The following is an 18,161-nucleotide window of genomic DNA, read 5'->3' as shown; positions in this document are numbered from 1 at the left end:
CATCTGTGCTCAGAAATAAACATTTTATAAATTTTATTTTCCCATTTTTTCCTCCATCACCTATGGCTGCTAGAGTTAAGTATACTTGCAGTGAATGAGGGAAAAAAAGAATATTAAACTTATAGCTAGATGTTCTTGGTTATTACTCTTTCAACTGAATAATAAGCTCTTATTTTTGCTGTACTGATTTTGACTATTATTTGACTGAAAAAAACATAGGTGACTTTTCTAGTGTCTGTTTCACTCTGCTAATAGTTGTTAGTCTCACATGTACCAAATCTAAGCTTCAGAGAAGTTGCATCCTTCTATTATTTTATAATGGAGTTTTGACTCAATTATTCATTCATTCATTTATTACTAAATAATAATTTAACAAGTATCAATTGTGTTTCAGAAGTAGTTCTAAGACGCCCTGTTGCCGGCCTTGAAAAAGCAAAGATGGGACCTTCATTTACTGGGGCTGTTGCAGAGGGGGGCCCAGAGGTGGGGCCACCCTGCTTGAGAATCAAAGCACCTTGTATTCCTAAACTGCTTGAATGCTGCAATCGCCAGATTTTGGGTCTGGTGCAACGCAGGTCTTCGTGCGACTCTTTCAGAGCGCACTCTCTCTTGGGAGCACGTCTGGGGACTGGCTTCTCTGCTTCCACCTTTGCTGGCATGGCCAGAGGAACATCCCCGTAGGCCCGGTAGCCACCAACCAGGCAGTATGTCTCCCTATGCCGGCCGAACTGCGTTTCTCCTCACCCTCGGTTGAGGACATGGTAGTGACCAGGTGTAGGAGGAGAAACGGGAGCCACTGCTGCTGTAAAGAAAATCAGAACTAATCAGTCACTTCTGCTGTGCACAGTCTCCTGCCAGAATTTCCCTCTCTCATGTCTCTCCCAGTTTCTGGCCGAAGACCTTTAATCTACTTGACATCCAAAACACAGCCTTGGCCCATCACCTCTATGAGTCCCTAGAGAAGGGACACTGGCTGCAAAAGCAATTCCTAGAGCCTAGGGCTGCAGCAGATGAGGAAGTCTCTCCACCGTTTCCAGGGGAAACAGTAGAACCCGAAAGTAATTGCATTCATGATCCTCTCCATCTCTCCCTTCCACAACAGAGAAAGCACTTCTTGCAGTCTGTCACTTCTGAGGCTTTAATGGAAATGCCTTTCAAGGTTTGGAAAAAAATAATATAAATTGGTTAAGAACCCCTCCCACCTTGGCAACCCCTCTTGGGCCCCATTTATACTGCCTGTTTCAACCACACTGAACTCTAGCCCTCTGATACTTTTATCTTGATTAGAACAAGGCCAAATACTGAGGCAGAGTGATCAGGAGACTCAGAACCGGGCTCTGGGTACCAAGTGTAGGCTCACATCCACCCAGCCTCCTGGGACACCATCTCCTCGGCCCTCCAGTCTCACTAGCACTTCATCACCCCCTTGGTTCTTCCGGTCTTCCCATCAATATGGTACTGCCGTCTCCCCTAGTTCTCAAAAGCTCAGTATGGGATGTGTCTGAGGGGACCGATATAGATGCCTACATGACAGCACAGAGGTGCCGGGGCTTGAAGGTGCCGTTCAAGAGTGGCTCTCTTCCTCAAACTGCTCCGTTTACCATTTGCCAACAAAAATGCACTTGTCTTTTGCTAAGAGACCAATCAGGAAGGGGTCTGAATGGAAGCATCCTGTAGCCCAAAGTGGAAGGCTACATTTATAAAGATGAGAAGCTTCCTGCACACCAGTACAGGGATGACCTTTCGCTTGTCCTCAGCATGAGCACTGTGGGACCCTGAAGGTGTCCCAGGTCACTGGTATTACTTACAGCTGGGAAAGTGCTGAGGTTTACGTAGTGGGCAAGCCCCACAGGAATATGTGGCAGCCAGGTGAGGTTGTGTGTACACCATGCCTCTTCTACAGATGCCCAGTCTCGGTGTACCTGCTGCACTGCCCAGCCAGGGAACAGAGCTCAGGTTTGAGTAAATATAGACGATCCAGTCAGACATTATCTCTCAGACAACCAAAGAGATTGGTATCTGGTGGAGAACTGGTAGGGAAGTTTCTCTGAGGGCAGCATGTTTCCATAGTTATGCTGCCATGGAAACTGTGAGAAGGCCTGTGAGGTCATCACTACCCAGTGAGGTTATAATAAGGAACCTGTGACTTGGGGGTCAGGCTTCAGGAGGAGGGGCAGTTTTGTGGAGGAGAGCAGGGTGGAGGCAGAGGTACTCTGCCTGGCCCCTCACACCTGGCCCCTGGGCCTCCCCACCCATGCCCTAGTCTAGTAGACACCCCACATGGGGCATGCAGGTGGGCTGGCATAGCCCCAGGGGCCCCAGGAGGGCAAGAGAAACCCACATTCTGAGATTGGCTTGAGAGGCAAGATTAACGTCAAGAGACAGCTAGGTTGTATGGCACTGACCCTAAGAGGCAGAGATTTGTGTGGACTGGGGAATCAGGCAAGGCTCCTTGGCAGTGGGCCTGAAGGACAAGTGAGATTTGGACCCATGGGGAAGAGAGGGAAGACATTCCAGTTTGGAAGAATAAAAGCAAAGACACACTCTTCTTGACCTTGTCCTGCCCCAAATATAAATTCATAGAACCCTCACATTTTTACACCTGAGGGCTTAAAAAAAACAAGATGTTAAGGGGCCTACCCAGTGTTACACAGGTAGTGGAGAGGTGTTCTGCTCAATGGTTAGGTTCATGTTGGGGCTCCGGATTCACAGCTGATAGGAATGTGAGGACAAGCTCATGTCATTTCACACATTCCCAAGTGATACTGAGAGAGATGTTAAAGGTGCAAAGTGAGGGTGCTGAATGACCTCACAAAGTGGGAATGGTGGGCCCATTTTAACATGAAATTGAAAACAAATTCATGACAAAAGGACATAATACAAAATGACAACATAATCATTACACTCCCCTCTCCCCTAGAAGTAAAAATCATTATAATCCTCTCTCTCTCCCCCATGAAAGGATGAGATAAAGGCTCAGCAGCAGCCCCCGTGAAAAACATGGTCAACAGGGTGAAGAGGTGTTAGTAAGACGACTTGGTCCGACTCAGAGAAGGAAAGAGACAACTCTGCCCTTAGCCTGATCAGGCCCACAGAAGGGAACATTGGGGGCAGTCCTTGATAGTGTGGCAATGAGAGGGAACCTTCTTTAGGAGGGGTCTCCCTGTTGCCGACCTTGAAAAAGCAAAGATGGGACCTTCGTTTACTGGGGCTGTTGCAGAGGGGATGTGCCCAGGAGGTAGAGACTGCTTGGACTACCATTTTAGAGGTTGGGCCATCCTGGTTGAGAACCACAGCACCTTCTCTTCCTAAACTGCTTGAATCAGCAGGTGCACGTTAGGACAGACGAAGTCAGGCCTCACTGGAGCAGACTGCCTTTGGGAGTGATAGAAGGTGAAATGTGAAGGGGAATGCTCTGGGGGAGGTTTGTCGTGGCAGGTGGGCCAGCATGAGACCATTCAGATTCTCCAAGGCTCCAGAGATGACTTGGCTGGGAGCATCCCTCTGATGTGGTGTGGGGACTCCTACCTTAACAGGACCTGGCTGGGCGTCTGGGGGAGGCAGAATAAATGGTTTATTAACTTAAGAGAGTGAGAGACTCACCTGGGGGGTTCCACAAAACCACTTAAAAAGACTTGTACCTGGATTCTTGAGCCAACCCTCAGAAAACTTATCTAGATCTGGAGTAGGGCTCAGGAAGCTGCACTTTTAATAAGCTTCCTGGGCAGTCCCACCACAGTGGTCCATGGATAGAGTGACCAAATTATTGTGTATTCTCGGTTGCTTTTGGGAGTCAAAGTGGGCAATATTAAAAACTGCAGCAGGCATACGTATAAACAGGGAATATTCAAGGCAAACAGAGGTGTATAGTTATTCCATGCATGAATCAGATTTGAGAAAAGCTAGCCTGGTGGTTAAAGAACACAACCCTTAGGACAGACAGACCAGATTCTGTCCTACTTACCTGTGTGATTTTGACCAAGTTCTTTTATCCTTCTGACTGTTTCTTCATATGGAAAAGAGCTATGACTGTACATTTAGCACAATATTCTCTTTTGGCAAAGGTTGCTCTGGGCCCATTTGTGTTCTCTGCAACTTAATCCTTTCCAGTGTGCAAGCATTTTTAAGTTGTTTGGTGAAGTATTACATTTGACTTTCAACTGTTCATTACTTTGGGCAAAGCTTATGTAGTGCCGCAGAGACTAGAACCTATACAGAGGTAGTGAGAGGATGTTATAATCTTATTCTGCTGGTTTATAAAAATGTTTAACCTTTTCTCCTCTTCCTCCACCTGCCACCAAGAGATGAGAAAGAAGGCAGAGCCTGGAAATGCACACCAAGCAATACTTCTGTGTCAGTTTGCCTTTTATTCCTCTGCCAGTACTTCCCAGAGAGATTTCACCAAAAGTGCCTAAGCTTGCCATGGCCATTGTTGTGAAGAAAATTTCTCTCTATTGCTAGTCACATCCCCTTTTCCTTCTCCTGGGGGCTTAATGGATGTTTGGGGGCAGGAAATAAAATTTAAGCTAAAACATCAAAAAAAAAAAAAGAAGTAGTTCTAAGATCTGAGGATATAGCAGAGAACAAAACAGGCACACATTCCTATTTTCACAGAGCTTAAAATTTTGTGGCCGTGCAGAGTATCTCCTTAGAACCCTGACAGCTGTGTTCTGCGTAACTCCAAGGGATGCTCTTCAAATGGACTGTCATGCGGAGAGTGCCCACTGGAGGCAGGCAGGGTTGGAACCTTAGTAAGTACAGACCCTCAATAAATAAATAAATGACACCGACTTGATTCATTTATTCCACAAGTACCATTGAGTATTTACCACAGACTAAGTTACTTGGAATACCTCAATAAATAAAATAAAGATACCAGTTTCATAAATTTTACAATCTAATTGGAAGATATAGACAATAAAATAATGTAAAACTTAAGAGGTAAATTACATTTTATATTAGAAGATGCTTTAGAAAAATAGAGAACAGGGTGAAAGAGACAAGGATGCTAGGGGAGTACATTTTTCAGTAATAAGTGTAGTGCTTTTAGATACAGTTTAAAGCAAAAGCTCAATCTTAAAAGGAAAAGTGAGATATATCTGTTTAATTAACTCCATTCTGAATAGGATGCTTAATAAGATCCTCATAACTTCAGAAGTCTCTATCATTTTTTAAACAAATATTTGTTTAATTTTTTCAATTGTCATGCATTTCCCTAGAAACTCCTGGGGATGCCAAGAATGAAACATGGCCTTGAACTTAGGCAACTATAGTCAAGCAACAAGATAAGACTCTTGTATATGCAAAACTATATTCTTCATTTGCCACTATGCCATCCTATCCCTTTTAGCTTCCTCTCCTCTTCCCTCAGCTTAAATAATGCCCTTAATTATCGATCCATTGGTCCTCACTAGAAATATCATGCTCAGTTCTTTTTTTTTTTTTTTTTGCGCTACGCGGGCCTCTCACTGCTGTGGCCTCTCCCGTTGCGGAGCACAGGCTCTGGACGCGCAGGCTCAGTGGCCATGGCTCGCGGGCCCAGCCGCTCCGTGGCATGTGGGATCCTCGCGGACCAGGACACGAACCCGTATCCCCTGCATCGGCAGGCGGACTCTCAACCACTGCGCCACCAGGGAAGCCCTCATACTCACTTCTTTAATCTTCTTCACCATTACCCATACAACTCATAAGCTTCTCTATCTTGAATTCATAACCTTGGCATTCGTTCAGTAAATGCTGAGTACCACCTATGTGCTAGGACTTGAGCCAGGAGCTGGTAACCCAAGAAAGAACAATACAACAGGCAAGGTCTCCAGACCCCAATACCAGGGACACTGCCCTAAATTAGGCTCTCATCCCATCTTCCCTAGTAATTATCTTCCCTACTAATTATCTGATGTCCCTTTCTCCAATCTCCTTTATGGAAATCAATCCTTTTGGTGTCAGAGTGATAGCTATCTCTATAAAATATATATGCAAAAAATATTTGTTACTATATGATGTTTTTATAAGGACTTTTTTTTTAAGTTGCACATGAAAGAAATTCAACTCAAACTAAAACTTTCAGGTTTATTTCTGGATTTAGGTATGGATGAATCAGTCATTACTCAGTCTCTCTCTCCTTTATGCTCTGTTCAATGATCCCTCTATCAAATTCTCACTGGACAAACAAATGCTTTTTACTTATCCCTCAGTGATTCACTCTTGCCGTGAAGGTGGAATATTACGGCTGACAGGCACAGTTCACATGCCCACTCTTGGAGCAAAGGTCCAGAGTCGTCTTCTCCATCTGAACCATGTTGACTGTAAATGGGGAAAATTTGGGTCTCCAAAAGATAACTGTAGTGCAATAATTAGAAGCATAAAGAGGCGTAATGGGAGAGAGGGGACAAATGCTGGGCAAGCAAAATCAACATCTGTCTGCTAAATCTGCTTAAAAATTAGTATGAGTTGGGGCTTCCCTGGTGGCTCAGTGGTTGAGAGTCTGCCTGCCATTGCAGGGGACATGGGTTCGTGCCCCGGTCCGGGAAGATCTCACATGCTGCGGAGCGGCTGGGCCCGTGAGCCACGGCGGCTGAGCCTGTGTGTCCAGAGCCTGTGCTCCGCAACGGGAGAAAAAACATTGTAGTCAACTGAAAAAGTAGCATTCTCACAAATACGGCTTACTTATAAAAATGAATATATTTGCCATTCTACATAGATCCTAAATATATCTTCTGGCATTCTTTTCTCAATCTGTGATTGCACAGAAGGCGGCCGACCTGATATTAACATTTGAGAACTTCCATTTAAATAAGATCCATAGTTATCATAAAGGAGAAAAAAAGGTGTGAAAAACTTGAAAAGACAGAAAAAGGTAGTAGAAAATTGGAATATATATCTAGTTTTACTTATCTTTCTTAAAGAAATTAATTAGAGTGGCAATTAAGTGGATTGTAGTGACGGCAGGTGCTAGCAATTAAACCATAAACTCAAATGATTTGAAAGAAGTGTATAGCATGTGCTAGGCAGAGTGGCATAAAGCAAAGCTTCCAAAATTTCTGCTTTATTACAATCTTGAGTTAATAAACTTTCTTTTTTTCTTTTTTAATTTAATTTTTATTTTCTATTATAGTATAGTTGATTTGCAGTGTGTTAATTTCAGGTATACAGCAAAGTTATTCAATTTTACATATACACATATATTCTTTCTTCAGATTCTTTTCCCATATAGGTTATTACGGAATTTTGAGTAGAGTTCCCTGTGCTATACAGTAGGTCCTTGTTGATTATCTCTTTTATATATAGTAGTGTGTATATGTTAATCCCAAACTTCTGATTTAAGTAAATGGATGGAGGACACACCCATAGGGAGTTTATCTATATTATTCGTATTATGGTTGACCATGAAAATATTAGTCTTCTTTTCACGGTAACACCACTGAAACTTTCTTTTTTCCACTTCAAATTTCCTTTCCAGTACTATTTTCAGGAGTAAAAGCAACCAACTAGTACAAATCAGCTTTAAGCTTCGGGGGTGCCAAAATAGAAGCAGCAAAGTTTAAGAGATTATTTTACTTCTTTGCTGTGTACCTTAAGCAAGTCATGTTTTGAAGGTGCTTTACCATCAACAAAATAGGGAATGTGCCATACTGCCCACAATATATTTCATATAACAAAGTTCACTGAGTATCAAACCTATGACAGGTATGACTCTAGGTTTTGGGGACATAATGGTGAAAAAAATACAGAAAAATACTCCCCCCCACCCCCGCATGGAGAGCACATTTTATAGAAAAATACAGGCAATGAAATAAATGAATGAATGCATAATGAGAATCATTATGAAGAAAAATAAAGTGGGGCATATGAATAGAGAGTGCTATCTCATGTAAGGGGATCAAGAAAGGTAATTCCTCTCTGAGGAAGTGGCATGTGAATAAAGTTTTGAAAGAAGTGAGGATGAAGTATAACTACAGGCAGAGAAGAGCTTTGCCAATTGCTAACACACAAATACACATATGTGCATATATATGGGCACATATATAATAGATGTACACAATATACTTATGTATGTATGTATGTATACACACATACATACACACAGATACCACTTTTCTACTGTTTAGCTTAAAAAAGCCTGATAGATGTCAGCCTTGATAGGCTGACGGTCCCTGCTATGACAGCCCCAAATATAGTCCCAAAAGTCCTATCAGGGGATTTGTTGGACTAGTTTTGTTCTCTGGATTCCAGAATATATCAGAGACTCTATAGAAAAATTAGGACGACTCTCTCTGACATTCTTTCCAATTATGCCACAAAAAACAATTTCTATGTGAGGATGGAAATTGTCTTCTTCCCTTATGCCAACTTGTCTAGATAGCTCAAGTGACAGGCTGTGGCTGTGCCTCAGTGAGGAGGAATGTGCTTGTCCATGTTAGATTTTCTGTGCTGGGTGGAGGCCCGCCAGTTACGTACTCACTATCCGTGTTCTATAAAATCAGCTTAATGCCCATGTTGCTTCTCAAGAAATTTTTTTTAAAAAATCATGGACTATTTTTCTGATATATTTCAAAATCAATGCTCCATACATATTTGATGAATGAGCAACCAAAAATCAGTTTTCATAATAGCTATCCTGATGAATATATAGGGGAGTACTTTCAAGTTATTTTCAAAAAGCTCACTACAGCTTCAGAGAGAAGATCCAATCCAAGCATGTGCTTTGTCAGAAAAGTCTAAACAAGGAAACCAGTGAAGTGTAGCTGGTCAAAACACACACTCAGGATATGAACCCCACTGATTTCACAGTTCTGTGCTTCTAAGAGGTTTCAGACAAACATCCGGTGGTTAGCAATTCCCTGTCCCTATTTTGGAACAAATGCAGGGAACTGTATTTAGATCCCTGAGCCCACAAACCGAGGGATCTAAAAACACAGGGATTTATTTCGGTGCATAAATTGGCTTTTATGCAAAGCGCAATGCCATCCCTTATTCATTGAAAATTCTTTTTCATTTCATGGTATCTCATATATGTTTTGCCTTTTCTCGCAAACTAAGAAATTAATTTAGAAAAATATTTTCAACTCTCTTGTTTGTGCTTCAGTTGCTAAACTTGCTTTTCTGCACTTGAATTATAATTTTAAAATGAACCATTGTGAAATGAATCATCCCTTTAATAAATTTAAGATAATGTATATGTTAACATAGCAAATAAAATCATTCAATTTTTCATCCTACTTTACTGTGAGGATACTTGTTTTGTTATTTACTTATTTCTTCCCACAATACATACAAAGCATATACTGAATTAACAGGAAGACACTCTCATCTGTCACAAATTGGTCCTGGATACAGGATCTTCAGCTCCAAATGGCTGCTGCCCTCTCTCCACAGGGCTCTGCTCTTTTCAGTGCCCTTTGCCTCCTGAAATTCCTGGACACATGTCTTCCCTCAGGCTGCTGCTGTTCTCTTTACTGCTTTGTCCCAAGTGTGGTCACAGACCTTTGCTTTAATTACCCACAATAATAGCTGAAACCAGATGGTAAATTGTGATGAGAAGGAACCACAGGTATAGAAATGATCAATGAGAAGTACAACCCAACAGTAATTAGAGTGATTTACAATTTCAAATAAGCCCATAGTTTCAACCCCATTCCAATGGAGGTTCCTGTTGAATTGTGAGCTGTTTTATTATGAATGGTGTGAGCTTATTCCTGACTCTTCATGCCTTTTTTAATGGGTACCATCAATTTCTTAACTGATGAAAATATGAAAGATAAGAAATAATTCTTATTATGTTTTTACTTGCATTTTAAAATGTTTAGATTAACTTAATTTCAGTATGCTGTGAATGCTATGAATATATTTATTTTTATGTGATGTTTCCTCTCAATCTATTTTTAATTTATACTGTCTTTTTAGCCCTTTGGTAAATTATTATTATTATATTTTAAATTTATATTCTACCAAACTCCCGTAAGCTCATCAGTTAACCCAACAACTGGATAATTACCAATAACTTGAATTTCCTAGGTGTTCCTCTACTACACCAGCTTCTGGACTCCCGCCAATAGGTAACCACTTATCAATGTGGTACAGACTGTTATCTGTCCATCTAAATTTATTCTGCCTCTCCTCATAGTAATAGAATTTAAATTAGACATTCAGATATCCAGCTAGAAAATACTATTCCCAATCTGGCTAGAATAGCCACCTGACTAATTTATTTATTTAGGTATAAAAACATGAAGTAAACGAATCTAATTTTAAGTACACAATTTAGTTTTCACAAATTCTTAGGTTTATGCAATCTCCATCATTAATATTTCCATCACTTCAGAGAATTAGCTTGTGCCCTGTGCAAGGTAATCCTTTGCCACATCGAAGCAACCAGTGATATGAATTCTATCACCGTATCTAAATTTGCTTTTTCTAGAACTCATATAAATATGCATTTTATTTTGTGTTTGCTTTCTCTCACACAAAGTTTGAGATTAATACATATTTCTGTAATTTGTCCTTTTATATTTTTGAGAAGTATTCCATTGTATGAAAATACCACAATTCTTTGTCCAATCTCCTGTTAATGGACACCTCGGCTGTTTGTAACATTTGGCTATAATTTATAATGTTTCAATGAACATACTTGCACAAGGTTTAATGTGGATATATGTTTTCATCTGTCTTGAATAAATGGCTAGGAGGACATTGCTGAGTTGTAGGGTAGATATAGATTTTTAAGAAATTATAGAATAGTTTTCCAAAGTGTTTGTATCATTTTACTTGCCAAACAAAAAGACTGTTATGAGAGTTCCAATACTATTATGTCATGGGTCAGCAAACTATTTTTCTGTAAAGGGCTAACTAATAAATATTTTAGTCTTTGTGAGACATATAGTTTCAGTTGCTGTTAGTCAATTCTGCTATAGTAGTGTGAGAGCAGCCACAGAAAATATATAAGGAGATAAAAATGGCTGTGTTCTAATAATACTTTATTTATTTTTTAAAAAAGCAGCAGAAAAAATTTGGCCCATGGGTCACATTTTGCCATGCTCTGCCTCAGCGCCAACATTTGGTGTCATTAACAGTTTTCATTTTAGTTATTCAGGTAGATGTGATTTTACTTTGCCTTTTCCTGATGACTAATGACATTGAACATGAAATCATGTGCTTATTGGCCATTTATACATCATCCTTTCTGAGTATCAGTTGAATTTTTCCCGTTTTTATTGTGTTGTTTGTCTTTGTATTATTGAGGAGCAGACAAGTCCTTTCTTAGATGTATGTTTATAAGTAGTTTCTCCCACTGGGGCTTGGCTGTTTATTTTCTTAATGGTAGCACTCCCTGAGTAGATGTTTTACTTTTGCAAAAGCTCAAATTATAATTTATCTTTAAATTTTTTAAGGAACCTCCATACTGTTCTCCATAGTGGCTGTAGCAATTTATATTCCCACCAACAGTTTAGGAGGGTTCCCTTTTATGCACACCCTCTCCAGCATTTATTGTTTGTAGATTTTTTAATGACGGCCATTCTGACCAGTGTGAAGTGATACCTCATTGCAGTTTTGATTTGCATTTTTCTAATAATTAGTGATGTTGAGCATCTTTTCATGTGCCTCTTGGCCATCTGAATGTATTCTTTGGAGAAATGTCTACTTAGGTCTTCCACCTATTTTTTGATTGGGTTGTTTGTTTTTGTGACATTGAGCTACATGAGCTGTTTATGTATTTTGGAGATTAATCCCTTGTCAGTTGCTTCGTTTGCAAATATTTTCTCCCATTCTGTGGATTTTCTTTTCTTTTTATTTGTGGTTTCCTTTGCTATGCAAAAGCTTTTAAGTTTAATTAGGTTCAATTTGTTTATTTTTGTTTTTATTTTCATTAGTCTAGGAGGTGGATCAAAAAAGATCTTGCTGTGATTTATGACAGAGAGCATCCTGCCTATGTTTTCCTCTAAGAGTTTTATAGTACCTGGTCTTACACTTAGGACTTTAATCCATTTTGAGTTTATTTTTGTGTATGGTGTTAGAAAATGTTCTAATTTCATTCTTTTACATGTAGCTGTCCAGTATTATTGAAGAGCATAACTTGTTAAAGAGACTGTCTTTTCTGCATTGTATATTCTTTCCTCCTTTGTCATAGATTAGGTGACCATAAGTGCTAGGTTTATCTCTGGATTTTCTGTCCTGTTCCATTGATCTATATTTCTGTTTTTGTGCCAGTACCATACTGTCTTGATGACTGTAGCTTTGTAGTATAGTCTGATGTGCCTGATTCCTGCAGCTCCATTTTTCTTTCTCAAGATTGCTTTCTCTATTCAGTGCCTTTTGTGTTTCTATACAAATTGTAAAATTTTTTGTTCTAGTTCTGTGAAAAATGTCATTGGTAGATTGATAAGGATTGCACTAAATTTGTAGATTGCTGTGGGTAGTATAGTCATTTTCACAATGTTGATTCTTCCAATCCAAGAACATAGTAGATCTCTCCGTCTGTTTGTATCATCTTTAATTTCTTTCATCAGTGTTTTATAGTTTTCTGCATACAGGTCTTTTGTCTCCTTAGGAAAGTTTACTCCTAGGTATTTTGTTGTTGTTGTTGCAGTGGTAAGTGGGAGTGTTTCCTTAATTTCTCTTTCAGATTTTCGTCATTAGTGTATAGGAATGCAAGAGATTTCAGTGCATTAATTTTGTATCCTATTAGACCAAATTAATTGATTAGCTCTAGTAGTTTTCTGGTAGCATGTTTAGGATTCTATATGTATAGTATCATGGCATCTGCAAACAGTGACAGTTTTACTTCTTCTTTTCTGATTTGGATTCCTTTTATTTCTTTTTCTTCTCTGATTGCTGTGGCTAAAATTTCCAAAACAATGTTGAATAATAGTGGTGAGAGTGGGCAACCTTGTCTTGTTCCTGATCTTAGAGGAAATGGTTTCAGTGTTTCACCATTGAGAACAATGCTGGCTGTGGGTTTGTCATACATGGCCTTTATTATGTTAAGGTGGGTTCCCTCTGTGCCCACTTTCTGGATACTTTTATCATAAATGGGTGCTGAATTTTGTCAAAAGCTTTTTCTGCATCAATTGAGATGATCATATGACTTTTATCCTTCAATTTGTTACTATGGTGTATCACATTGATGGATTTGCATATATTGAAGAATCCTTGCTTTTCTCAGATACACCCATTGATCGTGGTATATGATCCTTTTAATGTGCTGTTGGATTCTGTCTGCTAGTATTTTGTTGAGGATTTCTGCATCTATATTCATCAGTGATATTGGCCTGTAGTTTTTTTTGTGTGTGACATCTTTGTCTGGTTTTGGTATCAGGGTAATGGTGGCCTCATAGAATGAGTTTGGGAGTGTTCCTCCCTTTGCTATATTTTGGAAGGGTTTGAGAAGGATAGGTGTTAGCTCTTCTCTAAATGTTTGATAGCATTCACCTGTGAAGCTATCTGGTCCTGGGCTTTTGTTTGTTGGAAGATTTTTAATCACATTTTCAATTTCAGTGCTTGTGATTGGTCTGTTCATATTTTCTATTTCCTCCTTGTTTAATCTTGGAAGTTTGCACTTTTCTAAGAATTTGTCCATTTCTTCCAGGTTGTCCATTTTATTGGCATATAGTTGCTTATAGTAGTTGCTTATGATCCTTTGTATTTCTGCAGTGTCAGTTGTTACTTCTCCTTTTACATTTCTAATTATGCAACATTATATCTTTAAGAAAGCAATGCACATTTTTTTTTATTTGTTTGTTTTGTGTTTTTCGCGGTACGTGGGCCTCTCACTGTTGTGGCCTCTTCCGTTGCGGAGCACAGGCTCTGGACGCGCAGGCTCAGCGGCCATGGCTCACAGGCCCAGCCACTCCACGGCATGTGGGATCTTCCCGGACCGGGGCACAAACCCGTGTCCCCTGCATCGGCAGGTGGACTCTCAACCACTGTGCCACCAGGGAAGCCCATGAAAGCAATGCATATTTAAATCTAAGGTGTCATGCCAAAATTATAGTTTTTATCTAGTAACAGATTTATATTAGAAAAAGTTTTTACTCAGTTTTGGCACACAAAAAAATCCTGCATTTATTGCATTTAGTTGCCATGCAATTAGCAGTATATGTTGATTAACACATACAGAATAACAACAATCAATAATAATTGAGATACATTGAGGCTGTTATAGATACCTTAATGTGTGAATATTAACCAAATTAAATACAAACAAAATGTGAATATTGGAATAAATTATTCTGTTTAAAATACAATTATAAATTATCGTAAATGTTGAAAAATTAGGAATTTAAAATCTCTGAGAGAAAAATATGATTTCCCAAGTAATTATATTTTTGACTTTTAAGACTTTATCTTAGAATAAACAAAAATACCTTTTATATTTGTAAACAAATCTTAACAGTACACATTAAGAATTGAGGGTTAGAAAATTATTCTTTTTTTAAAAAAATCAAAAATATTTTGTCTTCACAGTAATTATTACCTTACTATCTAGAGTGATAACTTTATATAACACCATCTGTAAATAGTTTTTGATAGTTCTAAATAAAAGAAACATTAAAAAGAAAAAAATGTTTTATATGTTATTATAATGCAATCCTAAATTATAAATAGCACCAAATAAGAACAGTCCAAAATATGAACAAATTGTTTTCTCAATAATTTAATAACATTACTTATTCTGTTGGCTCACCTATGCTAATCACTGTCTCTTAAGAGCCATCTCACTTGTAATCCAACACTTTCTCTTTGATTTAACCAACTAATGCCTTCTTTTTCTTAGTGCCATGTATTCTTGGGAATTTTAAAATTTCAATGTAATCTAATCAGCCTCCACAGACTAACTCATTGGCCCGTTAGCACAATTATTGGTTATGTCAGTCTTTCCTACATTTGGAATAATATCAGGGTAATTGAATATCTATATGACCGAATACATTTGAAAAGTTTATTAGAACAAGACAGCTATTTTGTATCAAATTGCCAGTTGATACCTGCTTTGTGCCAGCATTTTGCTGCGATCAAAATTAAGGATATTTCAAAGAATATTTAGCCTCCTGGGAAATCAAATATCATTAATCTTTGTATAAAGCAATGTGCTAGAAATTATCATAACAATGTTAGAAAATGTTGTTCAAATAGGAAGAAGGGCTAAGGACCACTGAGATGTCATTTAGCCTGGCTTTCTGGGATGCACAGTATTTTGGTAGAGAAAGGAACCCTTTGGAGGTAAGGTGGTATCACTGAGTAGGATATTTCTTGAAGAGAGCATAGCAGATATAAAAAATAAAATAAAATAAAGGTACCAAGGTGAGGATGCATTATTTGCATGGTCTGTTCATATACATACAACTATTATTTTACAATGACAACCAGGATGCTGCAAACAGCAAAACAGTTGCTTTTATCCATGGTGTAGATATTCCTCGATTGGATTTTTCATTTGCTTTCACACATTTGAAACTGTACTATTTACTTAGCAGATGTTCTGCACAGTTGCCTTGACAACTACACTTTTATAATCATTGAGCCATGAAGACAAAAGTTCCTAAGCAAAGTGAAAACTTGCTATTCATTTCAAAACATTGCTGTGTTCAACTAATTAGTCATAGTAATTGTGATATTGCTGTTCAGTTTTAGTCAATTTCAGACCAATACTTAACATGTGTGTTGTTTGTATAATTGGTACCTTAACAAAAGTCAAGAGCATCACTGAGGGTTCTAATTTTAGAGATATGTGATTAACTACATTTTCAGTATTATGTTAACTTTCTGCATTGCCTGACCTAGAAACCCTGATGTCTCTGAATATTGATCTAGATGTAGACTACAAACAAAAGATAGGAAAGTCAGAAAACAAATCATGGAAGCACTTTAACCAGAATGGATAAGTGTTTCATCAAGCAGTTCCAAATTTCTAACAAGGTGAAGATGAGAAATAATGTTGAACAAGCAAGACAAAATTTAGAAAAAAAGAGTTAAAACTCATTAAGACTGAAATTCTCCTTACTGCTTAGACAGTGGGACAGATGATTAGCCCACAATATTCTAGTTCATCTTCTTCATATTTCGTACTAATGTTATGGTCAGATGTTTCATTTCTTTAAAGTGGGTTATTTACGTGAATGAATTTGGTCTGTAGAGACATAGAGCCTTGAGACTGCCAGCAGCAAGAGACTGGGAAATGGCCAAAGTCTCAAAAGTTTTGACAGCCACCATCTGTGGAATTGACTGCAGATGCTCACCACCGCAATACTAATGTCACCATTATCCTCAGGTCAGATAACTAAATGCTGCATTTGAATGGTTTCCAAGTATCTGGTATTTCAAAATTTTATTGGAATACTTGTGTTCTAGTCTTTCCTTTAAAATTTAGCAGTAATATAAATTTTGTCCAAAAAATGCCACTTCGTCTCATTTCCTCCTCTTAAAATTCAGTTAGTAACAACTTGCCTTTCTACTGAAACTGGTTTATTATGGAAATCTGTAAACATAATAGAACTTGAAATTGCTTAGTTGTATTTTACGTTAAAAATACATGTGTAGTTTTTATTATATATAAGAAAGTTTTGTTTTTCCTAGAAACCATTCTTCTGGGTTTCTGAGGGATGCCAGTTTAAAACCATGCAGACAGATAAGATAGGAATCAAGCTACTTGTTACTAAAATTGAGTTAGAGAACCCAGCTTGGACTTCCTAACAAAATTTGCATTTTATAGTATCGCTACTGAATTGAAATCATTCTCCCACTGACATACAGAGCACCTGAAGCATTTGCAGCTTCTCTGGGAGTTTTATTAGTTTATTTTATTAGTAAATTAGTTTATTTTATTAGTAAATAAAATAAACACACACAAATCAATCTTGTCGTTGTATAGTTGCATTATAATGGGAATAGCTAGGCAACAGTATAATAAGTAAGACAGTATATTATATGGGTATGATCACCATGACAAAATGAGTAAAAAAAGAGTAAAGTGTTTTGGAATACCAGGAGGAGTTACCTTTTTAAGTCTAGTGATTCGGGTATGCATTATTGAAAAGGTGACATTAAACAGAGACTTAAAGGTAATGAAGGAGTAAACTAGCATTCCAGGTAGAAAGAAAAATAAAGAGGTCTCAATATGATTTTATCTTCTATTTTTGAGAAGTACAATTTAAAGACTTGTAAAAATAGCTGTGAAGGCATTCAAACAGCTATATGAAATGTATAACATCATAGTGTTTTTAAAAATCAGTGTTCTGGTGACTAATATTATTTAGTGGCTCTTGGTTTACAAACTGCCTTTAGCAATATACTTTTTATGTGAGTTCTAGATATAAAGCACCCTAGATGTAAAATAGCTAAAAACAGGGATCTGCATTAAAGTGGTGATGAGAAGCCTCCCTCACAATCATAGGTCAAGCAAAATTCAGAGTTCGATTTTTCAAAAATATTAAGCACCAGTTAAAATAAATAATGTGGATTTACATATGCAAATATGAAAGTTTTTTATAGTGTATAGTAAAGTGAAAAAATTATACAGAACAATTTATAACATGAGACATTTTTTTAAAAAGTGTGTAGTGTGTTATGTGGGAGTGTGCCTAGAGGAAAAAAAAATCAAGAATAGCCATTAACAAACCTAAATGGGAAGGAAATCCAAGAAAGAGGGGGTATATGTATACATATTACAGATTCACTTTGCTGTACAGCAAGAAACTAACACTACATTGTAAAACAACTATACTCCAATAAAAATTAATAAAAAAGAAGAAGAAGAAAAACAACTACAACAACAACAAAAAGAATAGCCATTAACAGTGGTTCCCTCATGGAAGGGAGCTACAGAATTCAAACATAAATATCTTTATTGTTTTGGCTGTTTACAATGAATTTGTATTATCTTCCATTTAATATATATTTTTTAAAAAAGGAACCATTGCTCAATATTGTCACAGATAACTTGAAAATATATATGTATTCACACCCTTTTCAATTTAAGTTAAACTCAAAGAGTGAAAGCAGCAGGATCATTAGGTACCACTGTGGAATTCTGTGCAAACCCCAGAGACAATTTTCATCTGCCAAAACGCACCTGTCTACACAGTACTATCCATCACTCAGACTCAGTATTAAGGCTGTTACAGCATATGGTAGTTCCTAAAATCAATCAAAATCCGTGGCTCATGGGA

Source organism: Pseudorca crassidens, chromosome 9 (assembly GCF_039906515.1).
Source record: "Pseudorca crassidens isolate mPseCra1 chromosome 9, mPseCra1.hap1, whole genome shotgun sequence".
In the NCBI taxonomy this organism is placed as follows: Eukaryota; Metazoa; Chordata; class Mammalia; order Artiodactyla; family Delphinidae; genus Pseudorca; species Pseudorca crassidens.
This window is presented reverse-complemented; position numbering follows the sequence as displayed.